The sequence below is a fragment of the Balaenoptera borealis genome, assembly GCF_965194805.1.
Source record: "Balaenoptera borealis genome assembly, chromosome: 13".
NCBI classification, from domain to species: Eukaryota; Metazoa; Chordata; class Mammalia; order Artiodactyla; family Balaenopteridae; genus Balaenoptera; species Balaenoptera borealis.
The window spans coordinates 20793446-20810756 of NC_138870.1; the positions used below are offsets into that span (position 1 = coordinate 20793446).

General features: G+C 36.0%; 1 protein-coding gene across 1 annotated transcript in view; it reads right to left on the reverse strand.

Moving 5' to 3' along the window:
• Nucleotides 1-17311, reverse strand: part of SOX5 (SRY-box transcription factor 5) — a 993423-nt gene that overhangs the window by 714869 nt on the left and 261243 nt on the right. Inside the window, exon 4 of the mRNA XM_082351965.1 lies at nt 4235-4319. The gene's annotated coding sequence lies outside the window, so the exon portion shown is untranslated. The remainder of the gene's footprint in view (nt 1-4234; nt 4320-17311) is intronic.

Below are 17311 nucleotides of genomic sequence, written 5' to 3' on the forward strand. Positions count from 1 at the left end.
TCACTTCATTAATTTTGTACTTTAATTAGTTTCTCCCTTTTATTATTTTTGAGTTTATTTTGTTGTTGTTTTTGAAATAAATTCTTGGCTTATTAATTTTCACTCTTTCTTTTTTTCTAATACATTTAAGGTATAAATTTCCCAGCAAATGCTTCTTATAGGCATTCTATAATTGTTATATGTAAGATGTTCATTTTTATTTAATCTAAAATATTTATAATTGCTATTGTGATTTCTTTTTAATTTTGAAACTTTTTTCTAGCCATACTTTTGTTATTCATTGGCAGCTTAATTTCACTGCTATGATTCAAATTCTTTGAAATTAGTTGAGACCTAATTTATGACTCAGGATATGGTCAATTTTTGTAACTGTTCCAAGTGTTCTTCAAAATAATGTGAATTTTGCAGTTGTATGCAAGGTTCTATTTATGTCTACTAGGTCAAGTTTCTTAATCTTATCTTTCAACTCTACCCCCCTTTACTGATTCTTTTCTATTTTATTCCATTAATTATTAAGTTAATTTCACTGCCATTGTGGATTGTTTATTTCTCCTTGCTAGTCTGTCAAATTTTCCTTAATCTATTTTGAGGTTATGTTATCAGGGACACTTAGATTTAATATTATTCTATCTGCCTATTGAATTGAAAATTCAATCACTTATAAAGTAACTTTATCTCCAGTAATACTGGTTTGGGCTTTAAAGTCTATTTTGTTTACTCAGTGTAGTTACACCAGTGTCCATGTGGTATTTGCACAATATAATTTATCCAACTATTTTCCATCATTATTTACATTTTACATGTGTGGAATCAGTGGTTAAGAGACATACCCAACAGTAGATGGTCCTAAATGGTCGAGTCAGAAATTGACCTAAACTGTGTGTATCCAAAGTTGATGCCTTTCAACATTATGCTTCTCTTACAAGTTCCAAAGAGTGAAGTCAGCTTAGGTTCAGAGGGAAAAAACACTCTCATTCTAATTTCTGCCAAGAATTTCTCATAGATTGCTATCTAATTGTGACTTTTCACTTATCTTTGAGATAAATTCTCACTCCTTTAATATTCTAAGGCAACAAAATACTGTAAAAAATCCTTTAAAAAGAGAAAGAAAACATTCTTAATCCAGAACTGCAGTACTCAACCTCTTTCACTTATACACAAGGAAGAAGTCTTCAAAGTTTTGCTCTTTGCCTTTGAAATCTGCATGATTAACAGCAACATTCACATGCTTGTCAAATGCCACGGAACAGTATCTCAATCTGCCCTAACCTAAAAAAGGTAGCCAGGATGCAATATGATCAAGATTTCTGAGTGGCTGTATGGCTCTACTGAGAAGGAAAGCTTACTGCAACCTGACTTCAGAAAAAGCAGTCAGAAAGGATGAGTGATAAGCTATTTCATCTCTCCTTGAATAGACACACATATAGTATTTTAAACAGAGGCACTAAGCAACTTATGTAACCTTTTGGAATCCCGTACTATTTTTTTTGTTTTTTTACATCTTTATTGGAGTATAAATGGTGTGTTCATTTCTGCTGTATAACAAAGTGAATCAGCTATACATATACATATATCCCCATATCCCCTCCCTCTTGCATCTCCCTCCCACCCTCCCTATCCCACCCCTCTAGGTGGTCACAAAGCACCGAGCTGATCTCCCTGTGCTATGCGGCTGCTTCCCACTAGCTATCTATTTTACATTTGGTAGTATATATAAGTCCATGACATTCTCTCACTTCTTCCCAGCTTACCCTTCCCCCTCCCCATGTGAATCCCATACTTTTTACATTTCTATAATTTTAATACTAAGTTATACTTGTTAAAAAATGTGTAAACTGTAAAGAAAATTAAAGTTGCTCATGATTCCATAATCCAGAGCTAATAATATTTAATGTATTTACTTTCAGCTATTTTTTCTGTTAATTTTTTATGTATTTGTAATATATATGTCCACTTGAATATGTGTGTGTGCATACATGTATGTGTGTACACACACACATTTGGAGATACACTGTATCTTTAGTGTGCATTCTGACTTGTTTCATTTAACATTGCATCATGCATAATTTCATATGTCTTTCAAAATTTTTTAAAATATTTTATTGACTGTATAAGATGAATATATTCAGATTTATCCAACTATAGCTTTATTGCTGAACAATTTAGTCAATCTCAAATTATTCTGATTACAAAAGTATGAAAATGATCATATATACATAAATTTTGTCTCCTTTAATTATTTCATTAAGTTAGATTCTTGGAAGTGAAATTGCCAGATACTGTTAGTTAGGCCCTAATATCTAGTCTCTTATTCTTCCACAATAATAACTCCGCCAAATTTATCTTCCAGAATAAAAGCTACATTTTCCAAGCTCTTTTTAAGTGTGGCATGGTCATGAAACTATGTTCTAGCCAATGGAATGCAAGTGGAAGGGGTATGGACACTTTTCAAAAGATGTCCTTAAAGGGAGAGAGCATGAATCTTCTAGAAATATTTCCTTCCTCTTGCTAGAATATGGACATGATTGCCGGAATACCAATACTGGATATTCCAAAACACTAGGTAAAAGTCACATGTTCAGAGAAACAGAGCCAAAGATGAAAGATCTGGTTCCCTATTGACTGTGGAACCACCCAATCAGCTCTTAACTGCCTACACAGACTTCACATCAGAAAATATAAAGTTCTACCTTTTTTAAAACAATTTGGATTGCTTGCAACCAAACCTTTTCCAAACTAATAGAGTGAAAATGTTGCATAGAACGCCTTGGAAACATTTAAGGCTCTTGAGAGAGAGATGGTCAAATCACTTTATGGTGAATAAATATAACTTATATATATATAACTTATTCCCAGCATTACTGAAAGCACCCAACTCCCCTCATTCTTGTTACACCATTATTATTCAAAGCTACTTTTTACTAGTTAGATTGTTAAGTGGAGCACAACTTTGCATTTCTTTTACCAGCATTTTGCATTAGAATTGCAGGCTTTCTTAATTATGTGTTCTTATATCTTGTTATCTTTTAAATTAAAATGTTAGTGCCTTTCTTATAATAACAGCTCTATAGATGTGATGTTTGCTGTATTTGTTAGAAGTAGTCCCAGTTTTCCATTTGCCTTTTAATTTTATTTATACTTGTGCTTTTACTTGTAAAACTATAAAAGTTTCATATTTGCAATAATTCGTGACTTATTCCAGTTCTGTTATCATTAAAAACCATTACAATGCTTTCTTCTATATTACTTTGATTCATTCGTCTGTGACTATATAAAGTCTTATTTATAAATATTTTTAAAATATTTTTTTAGGATTTAAAAACAATTCAGTCTTTAAAGACGATAAAAACTACCACTGAATCTAAGTGTTTTCACAAATAAACTTGTATCTTGAAGTTTTAGAAGCGTTAAGTCATATGACTTTTAGAGTGGATTAGTAAATAAATAAATTTTAGTTTACTCTGCAAGAATACCACTTTTTCACTATACTCTTTAGGACTAAACAGAAAGATAATTCGTTTTTCATTTTACTAGTGACAAACCTCTGAACAATAGGATCCCTTTCCTTCAACCTTTTCTGCTCTCACCCACATGACAGTTAGTCACGGGACGATAAAAGGATTTTCAACTTCAGGTCTGTGGTCAAATTTCGTTCCTGTTCCCAAGAGCATAACTTTTACAGGCATTTCACAAATGCACACATAGATAGATGCCCACTAAATTTTTCTGCCAAGCAAATTGGGAAAATATCTGTTTGGCCTCAGCAAAATTGTATTTTTGTATGTGTTAACGAAAACATACCCTGAAATACTTAATAGCCCATGGAAATTTTTATAAAATGTGTGACCTACTCATTGTGACCCAGAATATTTCTTGTTCAGCAATAATAAAAAAGTAGCAACAAATGTTTTTAAAAAAAACATTTTTCAATGAAGGAAAAAAGCTTCTGCAACTTTAAGAAATGTGTATCTCATTAAGGAAATGAAAAGAAAAGAAATGTTGCTTTCATCTGCCAGTTTAGAAACATTACCTTCATAATGAGGTTGAAAATTATAATTACAAATACAGTTGTCATCTGAACATAAAAGACTATGTATTATAGCTTTATATGCATATGTCATATACTTTACTTATAAGTTGAAAATAGGAGAAGGCACATAAACTTCCATTTTTAAAGTAATCAATTTTTTCAAAGGTGTATATCATGTGTTTTATGAATATATCTTTTTCCTACCCAGTGCAGTGCCAAAATTCTCTGTTCAGGCTTCAGAATCTTGTAAGTAGATTCAAACAGGACTCGTGTCATCAGCAAGAGGAATCTAGAAAAAATAAAAGTAGACCATTAACAGTGTATTGTTCCTTTTTAGGAAATATATCAGGATATGACTCTTTGGAAACAGGAGATATCTATGGTTTTCAAAATAAATTTATATACATGTAAATTTATAGAGATATATAAATATAATAAAGTTATTATTTATTGAAAAAAGGCATTAATTTGACATTATAATACCACCAGAATTAATCTAAAAACATATATATATGTTATGTTATATGCATACATACATATCTGTTAATCACCACATAAGTTGTTCATTTTGTATAATTTTGATATAAACAACCTGAATATACTTTAGGACAGGCAACATTAAAGTAAATTCTTCTTTCTTGGAATGAGTTATGAAAGATTTTCAGGTGTCCTCATAGGTCCTTTCCTTGATTCCATTCAAATGTATGACAGCAACGATCAACACAGTAACTGTTTAGTGGGAGTCATCCAACTATCTCTACATTGACATTCCTTGCTATAGATCTCTATATATCTCCCAGCCCAGCTTCAAAAATATTGCTCTAGACACTTTCAGGAGTGAATAGAACTCTTGCTTTGTTACCAGTTCCTTAGGCTGGACAAAAATGGCCTCTGGCAGTCAGTCGAAATTCCCAAGAATCAGACTTTTGAAAGCAGGGAACCAGTACATGGTGGCAGCCAAAGCATTGGTGCCAGCTCAGTCTCTTCACAATCAGTTCAATTTATGAAGAATTGAGTAATTCTTCAGTTTCATTCTTATTATGCCATTGATATTTCACCGTTTTGGTCACAAGGTTTATGGTATTAGGGTAGTTTTATTACCATATTGTTATCCACCTGGATCATGATTGGTAGGGGGGATTTCACTTCATTCCAATATCAGATCTTTTGTTACTAAGCGCAGAAATCTAAAAGTCACCACACTGACAGAGAAGATGCCACATTATTTCAACAATTCACTAATTACTCCATTGGAAATTACTTCAAAATGAGAAAAGTTATTACACATTTTCAACATCAGAAATTATGCCGCTGCCCGTTTACAATAGCCAAGACATGGAAGCAACCTAAATGTCCATCAAGAGAGGAATCAATAAAGAAGATATGGTATATATATACAATGGAATATTACTCAGCCATTAAAAAGAATGAAATAAAGCCATTTGCAGCAATATGGACGGACCTAAAGATTGTCACACTGAGTGAAGTCAGACAGAGAAAGAGAAATATCGTATGATATCACTTATATGTGGAATCTAAAAAGAAATGATACAAATGAACTTATTTACAAAACAGAAACAGACTCACAGACTTAGAGAACCAACTCATGGTTACGGGGAGCGGGGGAGGATGGGGGGAAGAAATAGTTAGGGAGTTTGGGACTGACATGTACACACTGCTATATCTAAAATGGATAACCAACAGGGACCTACTGTATAACACAGGGAACTCTGCTCAAGATTATGTAACAACCTACATGGGAAAAGAATTTGAAAAAGAATAGATATATTATATGTATAACTGAATCATTTTGCTGTACACCTGAAACTATCACAACATTGTTAATCAACTATACTCCAATATAAAATTAAAAGTCAAAAAAAAAAAAGGAATTATGCTGCTGCAATAAAATAAAGGTTGTCTACACATGGTCTGCCAATTCTTTGAAAAACTTGTTTATTTTCATTAAAAATTTTACTAAAAAGTACCCCAAACTTCACTTTTTTCAATTAAGTGAAATGTCACATCTGACCAACTGTAAAGAGACTGCCATGGTAGAATTTACTTAAAATTAAACAGAAAAAATTTGCCATATCCTATATGCAGGCAACACAGAAATACACAGGTGGTAATTTTACCCACAAGAGGGAGCCTGTATTTTTATATTTTTGTCACAGAACTTGAAAAACTTGAATTAAAATATGAAATACTAAAAAGTATTTGTTGATACCATAATCTTTATGTCAGGTCAAGTTTTAAGCTAATCAGATTTCAGTTGGCATATTTTTCTTCAATCATAACATAACAGTATATCAGAAGATTGGAATGATAGTTGGAATTTTAAAAAATTTCATACCTATGTTGTAATTAGGGTTTTTTTGGATATAATAATGAAGATGTTACTGCCAAAGCAGCCTAAGAGGAAATTCTTTCAGGTGGTAGTAACATTAGTTGGATGAAATTGACTGGAATTATTATGAGTGCTCTACATCCAAATTTAATAGTATAGAAGTGAAATGATATCTTGGTCATCTTCTTATCAGAAAAGAGGCTTATATACACCAATAATTTCCATGTATTTATGGAACAGGAAACAACCTACTTTAAAAATTATAGTGGCCTTTCTCACTAATATTACCTAAGACTTGTCTAAGAAAGGGTATAACTGACATGACACCAGTATGATCTTTTCTTTCTTAGAGTTGAGAAAAAGATCTTTTTATTTAAATAAAGAAATCTAAGCTTTATTCCTTCATATCCTATAATCTGCCTAAACAGTATCTTAAATTACTAAGACTCTCTAAATAAATATGCTCTGGGTTTTGTAAAAATAAACTGTATTCATCAACTTAAAAACTACCTTATAAAAAATAATTTTGGCATATCTTATCAACGGAGAGTGAAATGTTCTATCACATTCAGAGGCATAGTAATAGTCCAGCTGAAATTTGTTTTGTGATTCCTTGTAAAGTGCAGGGAAGACAGATGATAAATTGTCCCTTTCCCCCAGAGTCCTTAGCTTCTTGACAATATTATATATCAGGGGCAGGAAGCTGAGGAAGAAGGGGTTAATCACTGCTGCTCTTCCTTCTGGAATTCCAACCTACCCATTAAATCATTGTTTTTTCTATCACTAGGGATTGTGAATCTAATGGACCTAAAATCAATACCTTATAAATGACATAAAAAATATATTCATTTTTTGGACTAATGTACCCTAGTGTCTGAATCCTATTTACACCCTCTACTTTAAAAAGGAACAACAGACCCATTTCTGCCAGTAAAAGGTTACTCAGTCACTCTGGTGACATGCTGCAGAATGCACTGTTGTACTCAAGTGCAGCATGAGGGAAAGACTGGTGGCTGCAAATCCACCATTGCAGAAACTTTAAACCTGGTGCAGTGCACTCCTGTTAAGATACACAATCAGAAAGGAGCATGCAGGTAGCTTCCAAGAGCTTTGCCATGTTCTGAGGGTGGATTTACATGTCTCTGTTTTATTATCTTATTTCATAACTTACATAAAATTTTCAGTGCATCAAATATTACCTTACAGGGGCTTCCCTGGTGGCGCGGTGGTTAAGAATCTGCCTGCCAATGCAGGGGACACGGGTTCGAGCCCTGGTCTGGGAAGATCCCACATGCCACGGAGCAACTAAACCCGTGAGCCACAACTACTGAGCCTGCGCGTCTGGAGCCTGTGCTCCCAACAAGAGAGGCCGCGATAGTGAGAGGTCCGCACACCGCGATGAAGAGTGGCCCCCGCTCGCCGCAACTAGAGAAAGCCCTCGCACAGAAACGAAGACCCAACACAGCTAAAAATAAATAAATAAATTAAAAAAAAAAATTACCTTACAATACTGAAAAAACAAACACAACTTCCACTTAATAGTGAATTATATAATGATTGAAGAAGCTCAATAAAAAACCCTAAAAGACAGAAATGCTCACTAGCATACCAAAGAAATACTAGCCAAATTAATGTAGTATGAGATCACACCACATTAAACCATAATCACAGGCGAGCTCTGGGGAGACTGAGGGCACTTCATCTCAGTGAAACAACCAAAAAAGATACAATGACTATCTGTCGGTTTTTTGCATATTAAGAAAATATGCTGAGAATTCCCTGGCGGTCCAGTGGTTACGACTCGGCGCTTTCACTGCTGTGGCCCGGGATTCAATCCCTGGTCAGAGAACTAAGATCCCGGCAAGCCACACGGTGCAGCCAAAAAAAAAAAAAGAAAAGAAAAGAAAGGAAAAGAAAATATGCTGATGAGAAGGTTTTATATTTATATAATATTTTTATTAATAAATAAATTTATTAATTTATTAATATTTATTAATAAAAAGGACCCTTACCTCAGAGGCCATTCTTATCACTTTGAAAGTATTATGCTTAGTTTTAAAAAGAAAACTTCAGTTTACAATTTATTCCTAACTTTATTCTGAGAGTACCTTCTATCTTTAATATTTTTAAGATATCAAATGTAGAGCAACCCTGTAAAATGCAAAAATACCTGCAATGAAAAGATAAAAGTATGGCTAAAAAAGAAGAAAAAGAAAAAGAAAGCTATAAACTAAAGGAAGACCTATTTTCCTGGAAAAAAATATCATTTGACTCACTTTTTGTTTCAATGAGTACAAACTAAAATAGAGAATAACGAATAGGGAAAGCAACTTTAAAACAGATTTTTCTGAGAGAACTCTAGCAACAGGTCAGTATGAGGTTGCCTGTTCAGTTTTATGGCTTAAAATCCGTAGAGTTATTAAAACTACAAAACAAAAAAGAAAAACTGTTGTTCTTTATTCCATTTGCCAACCAGAGTCATTTATCCCCTATTAGATAAAGTATAATAGACTCTACCGAAAGGGTCATTGGCCTTCCATTTAATGATATTGCCAGCCCCAATCTGCATTTTCCCGGCAATGTCCCTCAACACAGAATAAATGGCTGATCTCTTCACAATAACAGCTGATTTCTATTTATTAAGCTAAAAAGGTCACCATTTTCTACGGCTGGGCCGCCCTGCACTATTGATAATTTTATGCATAAACAAATGGCAAATTTGTGCCACATAAATATGCATTAGCAATTACTTTTTCCTCGGGTAACGCTCACCGCATGCAAATGTGTACCTCACAGGGCCTGCTAGCTTTTGTTTTAGCTCTTGAACAGTCAAACAAAAGAGCACAATAAACAATTTTAAAATTGCCTATCAATAAGCAATGCAAATGCAAAGGTAAATGGCAAGAAACTTGCTTAGAAACAACTAAACAAAAAGTGCGGGGGGGAGATGGTGGAAGAATTTTCTTTTTTTTATTATTTCATTTCTTTCTCTTTCATAGTGAAAAGGCTAAAGCCCTCTGGACACAGAACAGCTAGCTAGCTAGGCTGGTACTAAAGCAGATGCCAGATGGGGGAAAACAGAAAATACACACATGTTGAATCAACACACACACACATACACATATACACACCCCAAAAAAAGAGGTCTGGGAAAAACTGTGTTCCTATGTGATTTCAAATGCATCACCTGTTCAGATTTCTGATTTTTCAATTTCAGAGATTCAAAGAAGTTTTAAACTGGGAAGTGCTACAGAGATACACAGCCGAATCTTAATTCCACTGCACTGTATACCATGTTGTTGTTTTCTAGTATCATCTGCCGCAGACAAAGGAAATATACATGATCAGTAAGTAGGATATTTTTAGGGACATGAGGAAAAGGAGTAAATGAGGAATATACTGAGGAGAAATAAAAAGCCTCTCACAAAACATCTACATACCCAGATGTTTAATACCAAAAACCTTTATCTCAGAACAATTCAAGAATAGTATTGGGCATAAGGATAGAGAGATATGGGAGCTAACAAGGGAAGAGGGAACAGGGGTGAGAAAGTCTAGGGGAAAAAATGTTGAACATGAAAATGAATGATAGCTCAAGAAAAAGTTGGTATTTTTTAATGAAAAATTAACTTTAATATGAGGTTTTTTTGGTGCACTCTACCATACACTGTTTTAAGACCCATTACCCTAGGATCTTCACAGAAACCTCTACGGGTTGGTACATTTCATAACACAAGGCACATGGAAGTTAGGAAACTGGACCAGTTAATTTAAAGCTGTGCTAGATCTGAGCTTTGACCCAGTCTGATGCCAGCACCTGCCACTTCACTGCCCAGTACTGCCACCCACTCTTGAAAACGCATCCACTTCGACCCGATTGAAAAACTCTTCCTCAATGTGTTGGTGGCTTTGCCTTTGTATAAATAAGTCAAATTGTATTTTAAAAATTTAAATTCAGGACTCATGTCAGTTTTTAAAACTAAGTTATTAAAATACTTTAACTTTTGTAAAATATGCAAATACTAATTTGTATATTAGTACGCAGATACATTAGTACATGTCCACAGAGACCATGCTGTAGTCTTAATGATCATTTGAGAAGAGAAACACACTTTGTGATCCCCATCTTGATCTTAATATAATTAAAGGTTTTACTATTACACAGAGGTCTAGCCAGCATTAACAAGAAAGTAGCAAAGATAAATAAAAGTATTCTTGGCCTAAATGCAAATAGGCAAACCTGAAAATCTAAAACCAGCAGGTAGCTCTGTCCTGTTCAAAGCCAAGATACTCTTCACAGGGGCCTCTCAGAATCCCTAAGTGGATACTAAAAGTCAACCTCATTCTTTACAGAAGGCTGTGAAATTTCTCCTGGCAATACTTCCCCCTGATAATATTAGTGTTGGGAGATCAGGGCTGTTGCTGGCATATAAAGTGCCTTTGTGTGAATAAGAGAAGATGCCCCTTAGGTGGACAATTCGGAAAATATGTTACCTGCACAATCATATAGGATGGCCCTAGAAGACACTTCATATTTTTCTTGGTTAAAAAAGTGTTATTTTGGGCTTCCCTGGTGGCGCAGTGGTTGAGAATCTGCCTGCCAATGCAGGGGACACGGGTTCGAGCCCTGGTCTGGGAAGATCCCACATGCCGTGGAGCAACTAGGCCCGTGAGCCACAATTACTGAGCCTGCGCGTCTGGAGCCTGTGCTCCGCAACAAGAGAGGCCGCGATAGTGAGAGGCGCGCGCACCGCGATGAAGAGTGGCCCCCGCTTGCCACAACTGGAGAAAGCCCTCGCACAGAAACGAAGACCCAGCACAGCCATAAATAAAATAAATAAATAAATTTTTTAAAAAAAGTTAAGGATGTACCTCACATATCTTATTAAAAAAAAAAAAAGTGTTATTTCTAGTATTAAACCTCACTTTTTTCAGAGTTAAAGATTTTTGAGAACCAAGTACCCACTTATTATAACAAAATCAGTACAGATGGATTCCAATATTTTATATATCAATTCAAATAATTACATAGTTAGCATACTCCCATTTTGCTATGTTTTAATTCCTTTTGGTTTTTGCAGCTGAACATATAAAAACTTGAGTATGGTTTTTCTTTATCAACTAAATGCATTAAACGTGTGCTGAAGAGCATTACTACGTGATAGCCCAAGTTTTCATTATCATCATTCCTTGCCCAATTCCTCACTCTCTGTGCAAGGTAAGGACTTCAAACTAAAACCACAAATATTCCAACTAATCTGGAGTTTGTCTGAAATTTATCAGTGCTTGTGCAGCCAACTCTGTAGAATGCATGTAAATGGAAGTGCACAAGAAGTGTGCAAAAAATTTGGTGTGTTATATGGACACTCCAGTATCCAAAGGCTCAGTGTGGCAGAGGCTAGGTCAAATAATTACACTGTGTGCCCTGAATCCCACTTTGATAGCAACAAAATTAGGTTTAGGCAGAGGGTACCTTTTGAGGGACTGAGAAAGTCATAGACAGCAACAGAAAATTCCAACCAGGAGTAGAACTTCGTGCAGGAGGAGAGTCACTGTCTCATTTGTCTTGGGTGAGGGGCTACCAGCCTCTTTGCCTTAGATCCTTCCTTTGCCCATCTCCTTCTCTGCTGACCCCTGTGGGCCAAGTTTCCCAGGCCCCCCTGGCAGTCGGCTTTGAGGTGAGTTCAGCTACTGGAAGGAGACTGGAGCTCAGTGTAAAGTTGTGCGTGGGCGCATGCACAGTGGAGGGGGGGTGGTGCGTGTGCCCCTGCGTCTCCTATTTCTCTCTCTCTTTCATTTACTTTGTAAAAACATTTTATTACAGACAATTACATATTCAAAATAGAAACTTGAGTAAAACAAACCCTCATCAAGCAACTCCAAGGTTCAACACCTATCAACCTTCTGCTGTTTGACTTTCTCCCCTTCTTTCTCTCCTTTGCCAGGTGTCTCAGGCAGCAGCTCCATTTTTACCTGGTTCCACCTCCTGCCAGACAGGCCCCCATGGTTCCAGCTTACATCCAGTGCCCCTGGTAACCTTGTCTCCTCCCTCTGTCTCCAGCCTAAGGGTGGCAGTAACTTCTTCCTGCTCCTGACCTCTAGGTTGCTCTTTTGCAATTTATTATTGTCAATGTGTAAGAATTTCCCACTATTACATGCCCCTTTTTAAAATAATCACAGTGGCTTCTGTCTTCCTGCTGACTATAAAGAGTGCTTATTTTATTTTATTTTTTACCACCTACTGACAGAACCATTATTTATCCTTTATTCATAGTTCCCTTGAAGCAGGTCAAGGCCACCTAAAGTATACGACCCTTTCAACAGCATGGAGCCCAGCATGCTGGTCCAATATTGTCCACACCTGAAGTATGGTTCCCTATATATAATGTTCACAATGTATTCAGGTACCAGACAATCTATTCTTGTTCCAAATATTTGTCAACTGCTTGTTTATATCCTGTTTTTTTATTGACTTGTCTTAATCTATGGGCCAATGAAGAATCATCAGAGACCTACTACTGCTCCTGGAAATTCTACCCCAGTGCCTAATATTTTGGGAATCTGGCCAGTCTATTTTAAGGAGGTAGCCCAATCTGTCATGAAAATACATTTTTCCAGTGGTAGGTGGCAGAGACTACTTAACTAAGTTTATGTCTTAGAAAAGACATGTTTAACATGTAGGCACCTGTTTATTCATAACAAAACATGACCTTCTGATGTTAGGAATGCACACACACATACACACAAACACACACACACCATAAAAATGACTGATGTTAGATGGCTCTTACAAAATTACATTTTGAAAAATTATGGGACTATGAATCAAACATATAGATTAAATTCCCTGAAACAGACATGTGCTTAATAATTAATGGGAAAGGATACAAGTAATATTTATGATTTTATCTTACCCAAAACACTCAAATAATTATGCAGTAATCATATTGCTAGGTGAAGACATACTTATCAAATTGGAACTCTAATCTGTAGGGAAATTTTAAAACATAAAAGGATCTTAAAATTGAAATAATGGACTTAAATCCACACATTGCAACTTTAACCTACTTTAATACAGTATTTTGTTTATAAAAATATTAAGACAAAAAGATCTGCTTCAAGGATAGCTCACGAGACTTTGTAATTTTTCTTTTTGGATGTGGACCATTTTTAAAGTCTTTATTGAACTTGTTACAGTATTGCTTCTGTTTTAGTTTTTTGGCCACAAGGCATGTGGGATCCCAGCTCTCCATTCAGGGATCAAACCCACATCCCCCTGCATTGGAAGGTGCAGTCTTAACCACTGGACCACCAGGGAAGTCCCAAGACTTTGTAATTTTTAATGGCAGCAATCACAATGCAAGCAAGGATGAGATGTGGCATTGGAGAGAAGAGAATACAGTTAATAACTGTAGGGTGTCCAAATCAAAGTTAGATATAACCAATGCTCCATGGTAAGGCAGTATTTTAAATACGGGTTCCAGAACTGATTTTCATCCAATAGATAGGGAACTGGATAAGTATTCAACACCCAGAAAAAGTCAGCAGGGAACACAGTTGGTATGACAACTGTGCTAAAACAGGTACAATTAGGAGGAGAAGATACATTCAACCTGAAAAAGATCAAACTTAAGAGTAAGGTAGGGCACCAATCATTAAGTTCAATCAGATATTTGAAGGGTTGCCATTTGGAAAAGTATAGACAAGATATATTGTCTCATGCTCCACATGAGAACAAAGTAGTATTTCTGTTGTTTGGGTTTTTTTAAAGATGTTTGAGCATCACGTGTTCATCTTTTTCCAATATTTATTTATTTATTTGGCTGCACCGAGTCTTTAGTTGCAGCACGTGGGATCTTTGGATGCGCCATCGGGATCTAGTTCCCTGACCAGGGATCGAACCTGGGTCCCCTGCGTTGGGAGCACGGAGTCTTAACCGCTGGACCACCAGGAAGTCCCTCTGTTTTTGTTTTGATGGCAGGGTCATAAGGAGGTAGTAGATTTCAGTGCACTGTGAAAAGCAACTTTCTTTAAAACGAGTTGTCCAGCAATAGGATTTGTTGGAGGGAAGCCCAATGATTTATAGAGTTTAAGCCAGGGCTCTGGATTCACGGTGAATGGGTCACCTGGCTTTGCTACATACTATCCAAGTGATCTTGGACACAGTCACTTAACCTATCCATGCCTCAGTTCTCTCATCCGCAAAATCTTCCAAATATATTCTATACTGAAAAGGGGGGCAGAGGTTCAAGCAGGACAAACTCTCAGAGGTCTGAGAATAGGATTTCTGAATGGAATGTTATATTGGGTCATCCAGCTTTTAAGATCCATTCTAACCTGAGACGAAATTATTCTATTTCTCAAAGTTCAGGCATATATTTTCATATAATTTCAGGCAAGGAAGGCTAGCACCGAATATTTAATAGGGAGAAAAGTTGCTGGCAATTCTGCATTATTAAAAAGGTTTCAGCATGAGATAGAGAAAGGATATTCATTTTTGACCAAAGATAAAGCTATTAAAAAAAAAAGATTAATCTATGAAATAAAATTCACGAAGTATTTTTAGTTAATAAAAAACACATAGGGTTACTTACATCAGCAATATCCATTTTGAATAAATTTACAATATTAACTTTATTTTCTCCTCTTCAAAGTTTCTAGTTACTCAATTTATAGATACTTCTGGGATACTGAAGAAACATGAACAAAGTACTTATGCTTTTTGAACACTGAGTGCTGCTTCCTTGCTGCTGTCAGCCCAGCCTTTCCACTACTCGTTCAACCGTGCCTTCTGTCACAGCCACTCAGCACATGGCAACCAAGAACACAGAAAAGTGAGCTAAGCAGGGCTAAAGGGCAGCTTCAAAAGAAGTGATTCTCAAATCCTTTTTTGTTATGCCCCGGGGTTCCACTAGTTATTTCAAGGAATGCTCTAAAATTTTCAAGAAATTCTTAAAACAAAATCATTCTACTTTTTCTCATCCTAACAATTATAGAGCTCTTTAGACTTTTCAAGGCGTTTTCACTTAAACTATCAGATCTGATCCTATGGCAATTCTTGAAGGTACGAATGACAGGGGATGATCCCTCTCTTACAGATTAAAAAAAAAAAAAAATCAGAAAAATTATGACATGACCCCCCAAATCACTAAACTACAAAGCAACATAAGAAAGGCAAGAACCCAAAACCAGTCTTCTTTCTTTCCCCCCATGCTCTGTAACAGATTACACGCAGTACGGAGAGGTCATTTTGCAATCCCTCAAACTATGGAAGCATTAATTTACTTCTGGAGCTGTGAACGTTTACCAGGATTATACTACACTCTCTATTTACCTTCTTATTCACTGATAGATGTTCCCATTTTAAAAAATGGAAATAGCACAGTGGTTCTCAACCAAGGGTGATTTTGCCCCCTGGGGGACATTTGGCAATGTCTGCAGACATTTTTGATTGTCACACTGCAGGGGACACTACTGGTATCTAGTGCGTAGAGGCCAGGGATGCATCTACACTCTTGCAGGACGTTGAGAATAGCTCCCCACCACAAAGAATTATCCATTCCGAAATGTACATAGTGCTGAGGTTGAGAAACCCCACTTTAGCAGTATTTTTATTTAAGCCATCTGTTTTTGTCTCTTGTTTTTGTTACATAATCACAATAATGCTTTCAGATTGTAACATTTCCTGAGTACTAATGACTGGTTTGGCATTAGGCTATCAGCTCTTGGGTCGTCACTAATTCCACAAAATGCCCTATGCCTTAATCTTTGCTCTTTGGCAATACGTTGAACAGTGGTTCAAGTGACAGAGGTCACCATGACTGAGATAAATGCATCATAAAATAATTCGTCATGGTATTTATAACACTTTGCTTATAAAAATGTTGAAAATAAAGCAAAGCAAATGGAGAAAGTCAGAAGCATACATTTCAATAATATGAAATGAAAATGGAACTTTATTTCAGTTAAGGGAGTAACATTTGACTTTCCTGTTATGTACAGCTTACATCAAAAAATCACAACAATGCACATCCAATCTAAAAAATAAATTTGGTTATCTTGTTACGTGCTAAATTATTTCAATAAGCATTATAATAAGTAATAATATCCTTTTTGCAGAGAGGGCTGTCACTCTTTGCTCTTGTCCTGTTACAATCTTCCCTGAAGCAAGGGCTCTCAACTCTGTTTCCTCTGGATAAGGTACAGGGTACCTTCTCCGGACTTAGTTCCAGTCTTAATATGAGCCAGATAAAGGCCCTGATTCTGGGGCAGCAAGTTGCCTCAATCATAAAGAAGCATCATGGTGTCTCCTATGTAGTATTTTGCTTCCTTACTCTTTACCTTTTGGTGTCTTCAGATACGTTAGCACCTGAATGATGAATAAGTGATTTAAAAACAACCTTTTTAAGTTCACGTATCCCTTTAAGAATCTGAAGAAAGCTACAAACCCACTCGACACAAATTTCCATGTTAAAAGACCATTCTCTAAAGGTATTTTGTATTTCTGTACTTCTCGTGAGGAAAGGCACCAACTAGCTTTCTTCAGAACTACCTTTTCAAGGATATTTTAGAGAGAAAGCCTTAGAAGACAGAGGTAGAGTCTCCCTCCAGAGCATAGGGCAGGTTTGTCTACTGTCCAGTGTAATAGGGATAATGTTTACCTAGTGGCAAAGATTAGGTATGCTTACTGCCTGATACAAAAGAGTCAGGTTCCCTAAGCTCAGATTTTCTCCCCCTGAAGTGTAAACATCACCAGGCTCTCTCTGAATCACTGAATGGGACTTAGGGTTCAGGGAACTGGTACAAATGTTAATACTCTGGCTACTACTATTGCTGTGAGTGATAACTGCCCTTTGTCTCTGATCCAGGATTTCCGTGTTCTGCCAACATCTGTGAAACTGTGGCAGGCTAATGTATTAGCTTGCAAATAG